Source organism: Etheostoma spectabile, chromosome 8, assembly GCF_008692095.1.
Source record: "Etheostoma spectabile isolate EspeVRDwgs_2016 chromosome 8, UIUC_Espe_1.0, whole genome shotgun sequence".
Lineage (NCBI taxonomy): Eukaryota > Metazoa > Chordata > Actinopteri > Perciformes > Percidae > Etheostoma > Etheostoma spectabile.
Window position 1 is genome coordinate 14,868,061 of NC_045740.1, and position 8,984 is coordinate 14,877,044.

Here is an 8,984-nt window from a genome sequence, read left to right on the forward strand (position 1 = left end):
TATATATATATATATATATATATATATATATATATATATAATGTGCCTGGCATTGCTCTTATGCTCTCTGATGTCATTATGAAAATGTGTAAAAGCAGAAATATTGGGGTAAATCAGCAGCTCTGAGTGGATTATAAGACAGACACCGCCGAGCAACATGGTTTCATGTTTGATGCTGAAAGCACTTTGTTCTCTTTGCGTTTCTGTCTGCACCGGTGGTGGGAGTAGCTCTCTGGAGGCGTCTAATTCTGACAGCTTTAGTGTCTGTCATGGGTGGGGTGGCTGTTGCTTTTGTATCTGGAGATGTAGTCAATTATTCAGGAGGAGGATTGAGCTACTTTATGCTCTCTTGATGTGACACCGTTGATTACGGGGGAAAAAAACAAAATGGGAAAGACTTGCCGTTTGATTTTGCACATTCCCTCGCCCTTGGTGCCCTCTTGTAAATCGTATTGACTCACTTACGGTAAAATTATTGATTTAATCATGACAGAAATGGGAGACGGTTGTCACTATGTCTCCCCGAAGGGTTTAACCTGGTTAGATGTCAGATTTTTATTAACGATGTCCCTGTCGTTTTTCTGTCTCGTAAATGGTAAATTCCAGTGGAAGATCAAAACTTCAATGGCTCAGACTCTTTATATCTCGAAAGACAAACTCATTTTTACAAGACATTTTGTAAAAAAAAGTTTATTAAAAGATAAGACTTTTTCTAAATGCGAATGTAAACAGAAAAAAGAAATAACAGAGATGACTGTACAGAGAAAGAAAAATAAAGTGCAGGGGTGGGAGAGGGTCCAAATGCTTCAGACTGAGTTAAAAGTAATGAAGAAGTAATGAAGGTGACAAAGTATTTTATCCTCTAGATGTTTTCTATGATTCAGGGAACAAGAAGAAGACTTGAGAAGGGTTATAAGCAAATTACCCGAGATATGCAGTATATACTGTACATAGGTATATCTTTATTTTTTTAATAACTTTTGTTTGTATAGTATTTTCAATTGAACAAACAAGTGTAGAGCAAAAACACACAGACACAGGTACAGTAACAAGAATATTTAACACACAAAGGATGCCAAAGTAGAGCCCATTTTTTTTTGGCTTTGTTAGGATCTTTGTCAGATTGGTATAGTAGTACAACCGACTAGAGCCCGACCAATAATTGATTTTTAAGGCCGATACCCATTACAAATATTTAGTTATTTAAGTCGGTTTTACTACTATACCAATATTCCGATTTTTAAAAAAAATCCAGAAACGCGTAACAAAACAAACAGATTTCCCTAACATTAGTTATTTGTAGTTATTCATGAGTTCTCACTAAAATAATATAATAATTTGTTAATGTCACAAAAGAATTTAATTTTTAATTTTTTTATTGGCTATTATAAATACCGATGGATTGGGAAATGCATAATATCAGTCGGGCTCTACAACCGACTGTACTGCCATAAATCCACTGATTCCTCTTCTTTATAGTTATTTTAAAATCATAGTTTTAGGAAGAAAGACAGATCTCAACATTTCGTCCTCAGTTTATCATTTTATTTAATACAATAAGAAATAAAATTATTTTTTGGAGTGCTGCCATTAGGGATGCAACAAACTTTTTCTTTTCCAGCACTAATTCTGTGTAAGGTATCTGCTGACAAGAAGTACCAATTAATTCCCCCCAAATTGAAAATCTCTCTGTGTAGAATCCAATCGAGTAATGTTTATGTAAAGAAACGGTAAACTAAAAAAATAAACTGAATTTATACAACACTTTTGAAAGCAAAGTTTAGAAAAAGGGTTTTTACATGGCTGAAACGCGATTTAAAGAACAAATCCTGGTTGTCAACAAGGCAAATGCAATCAAGACAATTAAAAATAATACAAAAATAAAATGGAATACCCAGTGTTAACACAGTGGCCTGTTGTTATAACTGAGAGCTAAAATAGGAAGCTGTAAAGTCGAGCCCAAGATTTCAATATTCTTTTAGTATTGACAAAGAATGGTGGATTTTTGTTGGTGCCATTTCCAACACCCAGTGCATTTAATCCATGTTTGCAGCTCAAAATAGTCTGCCAAGCCACTGGGACACGTTCAGTCAGGGTGTTTGCCTGACAGGCTGTCTACACATTGGCCAGCCTGTTTGGTATTCAGGTAGTTAATTGGCTGTTTGGTTGTCACCAAGCAGAGTGTTTGACTGAATCAGGTTAGCAAAAAGCAGTCCATTTGTAAAAGGACTGCCTTTGTCCAATTCCTCGGGGTATTGCAGTGACAAACCACACACTGTGGCAGGAGCCAGATAGAAAGAAAATTCTCCTGTTTTTTCCCCCCAATTCTGATTTGTGGATAGTTTTACACCTTATGAATCAAAAGAAAATGTTCATCTTGCATGTTAACATTAATGAACATATCAAAGCAGAACTTGTTAGTAGTCTTTATCGACGATGTTTCATTTAGGGGATAGTTCCTGTTGCGCCGGAGGTTCCGTCGGATGTTCCTTATCTCGGCCGGATGTCACTCACCTTCCGCTTTCTTTGTGTTGGCATTCTAAATTCTAGTCAAGTTGGAAACGTCCTCCGAGCTAGAACTGACAATCAAATTATATTTGTCTTTTTTTTGGGGGGGGGGAACAAAATTCTCATCACATACTCAACAGCCAAATTTATTTCAGAGTTCGCCTCCCTATGTACACGCTCCACCAAAAAAAGTTTCTTTCCGAGGCTGTTTTGCAGAGGCGCCGTTTCTGCACTCTGCGCTGTGATTGGTTCAAAGAAATGCCAATAAACCAGAACACCTTTTTCTCCTATCTGAGAAATGTTGTATGGACATACCTCAGGTGTGCTGTGGTGATAGGCGAGACTAAGTTGTTCGTAACCTCTGAGTTATACTGTACAGTATGTAGTATGTATTTGCTGTAAGTTGACATAATGAAGTGCACAATTTCGGGCAGCAAGTAATGACTATTTTCATTATTGTCTAAACTGCAGATTTCGGATCAATTGTACTGTGTATAAAATGTCAAAAAATGGTAACGCATTCAAGGTGACCTATTGTTTTATCTGACAAACCCAAGGATACTTAGTTTACAATCACATAAAACAGAGGAAAGCAGCAAATCTCACATGCCAGCAAATAATTTCAACTGTCGTACAGTGTTCCTGCTCCTTCATTTACCAACATACAATGATACAAAATCTAGTCCATCTTGTTCATCATTTAACATTCTTCATGAGATATGCACACCCCACCCCCAGATTTTGGACAAATAGAGCCATTGGTGAATTGTACATTACTGAAGCAGGGTTGTGTCTAAGCTAGATTGTTGTTTAACTACGCTAATGAGTCATCAGTTCTCCTATTGAGGATGTATAAGATATTTTTTTCTTCACTTTGAAAGACTGCAGTGGTGCCACCTTCACACATCTATTTGGTATTGAGTCTAGACATAATGCGTCAGCCTAACTGGTTGTTATATATGCAAATCATGATTATGGATGCAAATTGTTAATGCAGCTGTTGTGAAATTAGCATTTCATTGCACAGAATCTTGCACATACAATTAAATCACATGTAAATCTAAATTGAGTAAAATGAGAATAAAGTTGATTTTTAGATGCAAACGGTAATGCCTGTTGTAGGGACTGTCCCCACTGTGCTTCCAAGCTGCAGTTCTAATCAACAGCGAATATTTGAAGCTTCGTGGTTGAGGCCTTTAAAGAACGATGATGCAGATGCATTACAATGATTCTTGGCAATTTCTGTGTAACATATGCTATATTAGCTATTTGGTTCTTTGAATACAGCTACAAGCAGAATCCATTTTCTCATGATGTGTTGCGTGTTAAATGTATGCATCTGTCCCAGTCCTTGGCATTTTCATAGAAAGTGCAGATGTCTTTTTACATGCTCTTGTTCTTTTGGCGACTGTTAAGACATTTAAAGCAATGAACCAAGCCTTCCCCACTCAGCAGTTCTGCTCTTTCAATTTACCTGTCATTAAAAGTCAACTATTGACCTTCACTGCATGACCATGTGACATTTCCAAACAATGGGAAGGCGATGACAGAAAGATGCATGTGGCAAGCATGTGGAGAATTTCCCTTTTTTTACCTTCAAAGTAAAAGGCTTTGTGGAGCCTGAATGCCCTTAGAAACACTCCTATTTTTCCAGGCGTCACTCCCCCTGCCCTGTCTTACAGTAGTGCCTCACTGCAACTGCCACCCTCTAAAATCAGGCTCATTATAGCACACACTCAACGATAGTATGAAAATGAGACCACTTATCAAAAACTAAAAGTTAAGCCACAGACAAAATATTTAATACCTCTGAATGGGCTGTCCGCGTCCGTTTTCATTAATTTGATCTTTTTGTCTCTCTGCATGCTTGGTGTTTTAATCTCAATCGTCTTGTTTTATGTTTCAGCTGATGACACCCTTATATATGTGTCTGTCTCTGACCTTTGCATTGACACGTTTTTGCACTTAAGTGAAAACAGTAAAGTGTAACCTTGAATTTCACTTTGTGTCACAACTGCCATTGATGGACCGACAGTGAGCTCTTCATCTGTTCCTGGCAGTATCTGTCAGGCCATTCACAGTCAAGGCCCTTTGAAGGGATTATCAGAATCCAAGGGAATCTAGTTCAGGGACCAGAATAGAAGAGATGATGAAATACCTCCTGGTATTAATTCAGATACAAAGCTAATGGGTTGCAGTGTATGTCAATTTGACATGCTCTTATCTACAGCAATTCAAATACAGTGTAAGGCATGATTTTTAGATTCCACTGCAAGTCATTAAGCTATATGAGTCAATAAGCATTATGAGCTAATAAATCTTCATTTTTGTTTACCACTCTCTATGGGCCTACAGAGACAATATTCAGTACGCAATTGTTGGTAATATTAAAAGGAGCAGCGGCAGTGTTAATTCTTTGGGAAGCCTGATTTGAATGCCTGCTTCCTATTAAGGAGATAACTTATATTAACATATTCCAGTTATTAGCTGACACTCATAGAATAGTGCAATAGAATAAGATTAACTTTACTTTAATATAAGTAATATATCTAAAATGTCCTAAAATGACAGGACACTGGTAGCAAGTACAGCTGAACTGCCCTGGCAGAATGACTAGAATTATTAAAGTGCTCATATTATTCTCATTTTCAGGTTCATAATTGTATTTAGAGGTTGTAGCAGAATAGGTTTACAAGGTTTCATTTTAAAAAAACACCATATTTTGTTGTACTATACATTGCTGCAGCTCCTCTTTTCACCCTGTGTGTTGAGCTCTCTGTTTTATCTACAGAGTGAGGCATCCCACTTCTGTTCCATCTTTGTTGGGAGTCGCACATGCTCAGTACCTTGTTCAGCACTACAAGCTAATCGGAAGCAGAGTAAGAGGGCGTGCCACGCTAGCAGCTAGGCGAGCATTAGTCATGGAAGTAAAGGCTGGACTACAATGGAGCTGTTTGGAGCAGTTTGTGAACAGTATTTCCTGCTGGAGATGGAAACTCCCTTTGGGGTGGACTTTGGGATTTTTCACTTTGGAAGCTTATTACAGGCACAAAAAAAGATCTATAGCACAATAGAGGAAAAGGAAAACGCCAAGAAGCATAATATGAGCACTTTAAGCAAGTCGGAAAGGTTGATAAAATAAGAAAATGATCAAATTCTAGGTAATTGAGGAGTGAAATGAGGGAACGAAAATAATTTCCAAGGCAGACGGCGATGTGAGGTGCTCTAAGAGAGTCAGTGATGGAAGATAGAAAGTGACTCTCTGTGAGTCAGAGTGCTGCTCTGTCTTCATCAGTAATACAGGGTAACAGAAACGTATGAGGCCAAACCAGCAAATACTGTTTCATCGATGGATGACCCTGCTAGTAGTTATCTATGTTCAACCGTACACTACGGATTTCCCTACTGCTTGTCCCCCAAGCTAAAGAAACTGCAAAACTGGAGTTTCATCAGCTTTACTGTGATACTGCAGGGACCAAGGCCTCAAATAGAACTAGTTTGTACAAAACTGATTGAGTGGTTTGATTAAGGGATGTTTCGACCCATAATTGATTAGTAATTAAAACCATACAAAATGCATGTTTTTTTTTCTTTTCTCAAAGAATGTTTTATTTAAAAAGTTAATATTGGCTGTTTTTTCCCAAAACAATACTATTAAATTGGTTATTTACTGTATGGCCACTAATCCCGCATTCCCACTTAATGGAACGACTCGACTAAACATCGCACGTTTTTCTAATAACATAAGTTGTGATAGCACCTGGTAAATTTTTTGGGATCGCTTCCGTCGGGGCTCCAAGCGAGCCGAGCCAATACTAAAAGGTGGCGTTCACTTCAGACCACTGATTGGTAAGAGAATTGTCACCAGAATCATCTCTGGTAAAACATGGTCTCCTGTGTCCTGCAGAAACACGGTATTTTGGAAAAGCCAAGCTACTGCCAATAGTGAGAGCAGCCCTTGAAACCACGCTGTGGTCAATTCTGTTTGGTTGCTGATGAAAGGGTCCAGCGAGTGTCACATTTTCGATGTACAGTTTCACAAGGCATTGCTATGACGCTCAGCTTAGAATCCCGCCTACATTGGTGGAGTTCTATCTGCAAAGGAAAACAAAATCTAGACCTAGTACCTGGTACACAAGGTGAGTTGAGTAGTTAAGTCGAGCTGTACCATGTAGTGGAAACGCAGCATGTGTAGAATTGGGAGATTTCTGACTTTGGCACATCCCATTGGTAGGATTAACAAAGACACATTGGCAGTATACACCGCTATCATCCCATGCTCTGCAAGTAGGGATGTAACCGTATGAAAATTAACCTCACATTATCACAGTATTTTTACTTGTGTTCAGTATGTTTAGGCCGAAGCAAGCTTTTTGTTTGTATTCCAAATGGTTTGGGGAAAATATGTGCCTTCATATTTTCAATTCGAATTGTCAATTCACAAATTGTCATCAATAATGTCTATAATAATCTAATTGGCTACATACGGTAATAACGGCAACCTGCTGTTGAGTCTGAAGCGCAGCAGCCCGTTGATGGAGCTGTCGCTGCTACGTCACCCGGATCATTGGTCTGATTGGTTGGAGGACTATCGTATTGCGCCCAGAGGCATTTGACCGGCGTCCATTGGTGGCGCCCCTTCGGAAATGGGCTGTGAATGAACCTTCCCCGGACCCACTCAGTTACAACTGAGAAGGGGCTGGTTGTTAGTGGCAAAATACTGACAAACACTTAGAATTCTAAAAAGGGAAAACTTATTCATTGCTTACTTAATAGCATGCATACTTTCATATATATTCATGTGGGGCATATTTATTAGATAAGCTAATATAACTTGTGCTAGGTTTTTTGAAGTGTCAAGAAAGGTAGGAGGGTGGTGGAGGAGGTTAAGAGTCCTACTCTAATAGGATTAGTTTGCTGTGTCACCTCATACCTGCCAATTGTCACTATCAGCTCCTTACAAGCTCCAGAGCTTTCATACAAGGGTCAATGTAGTGTTAGGTTGCTATTTTCTCATATTTTCTGAAGTTTTTTTCAACTTAATCCGACACCATGTTTGGTATTGGAGCGGCAGAAACCGACTGAGCGGCTGGTGAAGGGTTGGCCTTCAAAGAGATGATCAGGATCTTGTGATGTCCAGTTAGCGACCTATCTTTTCAAAGTCAAGCAGTGGAGCTGTAGTGACAGCCTGTGTTCAGAGAAAAAAAGAAAAAAGTGTCTCTAATGAAAGAGTTTCAAGAGCATTTAATAACTCCCTTCATCTTTTTTCCCCTATTCTCAAGTTTCTCTGTGTAATCAAAAATTCTTTTAAGTTTTTTTTGTCTGTCTGTGTGGTTGTAAAAACTGCCCGGCTTTGAACCTGAGCCTCTTCCTAGAGGGAGAATGAGCTCATGTGACTGGATTTACAAAAGAGGTGAATAATGCTGTTTCTTTTCTACTGAGCATTAGATTCTTAATGCATGAAGAGATTTTTTCTAAGTAAAGGATTGTGTTTTGTGTTGGACCAGAAAAGTACAATGCAAATTAGCCTGCTATTGTGCCAGCAGCTGATCTCATTACGAAAGCCCATACCTAGTGAAGCATACCTTTTCAAACACTCACGCATGTCTACATCTGCAATGTCAGTGATACAATTATCCTTTGTATCCATCTCCATAACCCACAGGTTGATATGGTGCTGTTTATATTGTTGTTGCGTGTCATTACTATTTACTGCCCAATTTTTCAACAGGATCATTAGTTTCATTCTGTGTTGTGGATTTTGCATTCCTTGCATACCAATAGGACTCTGTGTGTGTGTGTGTGTGTGTGTGTGTGTTAGTTCTTAGTAGTTAGTATTGCCATTCAGAAATACCGTTATAGAGACAATGACACTTTGAAAATTTTCAAATTGCAAAAGATGTGCTTTTTTAAAATCAGAGTTTACATTATAAACGGTGTTTCAACAAGCCAGTGAATATTTTAGATGGCTGGTGTTCATTTCTACCTGTTGAAATGATGGAAGTCGGAAGCCAGTTAAGTTGGTCAAACTACAAACCCCAACTGTGGTTAGTATGCTTTATGCACGCTGGTGTGGGACCTAAAACTCGGCCGATCATGGTTTCCTCAGTACTCAAGACTCTTGGGTAACTCTATCTCTAAAAAAAAAAGTGTGTCTCTTACTGTTAAAAATAGTCTTTCTTCAGATAAACGATCTAGCGGACCCAACCATGTCAGTTTCAGATAACTAGTTAACTGCTACCTACCTAGCTAGGTAATTATCAAGTTTGACTAAATAACCGAGCTAGTAGATAGTGAGCAGTAGTGGAAATCTCACTGTTGCAGTTTAAAGTGCCCATATTATGCTCATTTTCAGGTTCTTAATTAAATTTTGAGGTTGTACCAGAATAGGTTTACATGGTTTCATTTTTAAAAAAATGTACCGCACTGCAGCTCCTGTTTTCCCCCTGTGTGTTTAGGTCTCTGTTTTAGCTACA

General features: G+C 38.5%; 1 protein-coding gene and 1 long non-coding RNA gene across 4 annotated transcripts in view; one reads left to right on the plus strand and one right to left on the minus strand.

The window, feature by feature from the left end:
* The window catches only part of LOC116693602 (pleckstrin homology domain-containing family A member 7), a 140,853-nt gene that overhangs the window by 21,769 nt on the left and 110,100 nt on the right, over positions 1-8,984 (plus strand). The window lies entirely within an intron of this gene.
* The window catches only part of LOC116693624 (uncharacterized), a 20,072-nt gene that overhangs the window by 5,772 nt on the left and 5,316 nt on the right, over positions 1-8,984 (minus strand). Inside the window, exons 2-3 of the long non-coding RNA XR_004332962.1 lie at positions 2,820-2,823; positions 1,435-1,445 (exon numbers count right to left, since the gene is read on the minus strand). This is a non-coding gene — a long non-coding RNA (uncharacterized LOC116693624). The remainder of the gene's footprint in view (positions 1-1,434; positions 1,446-2,819; positions 2,824-8,984) is intronic.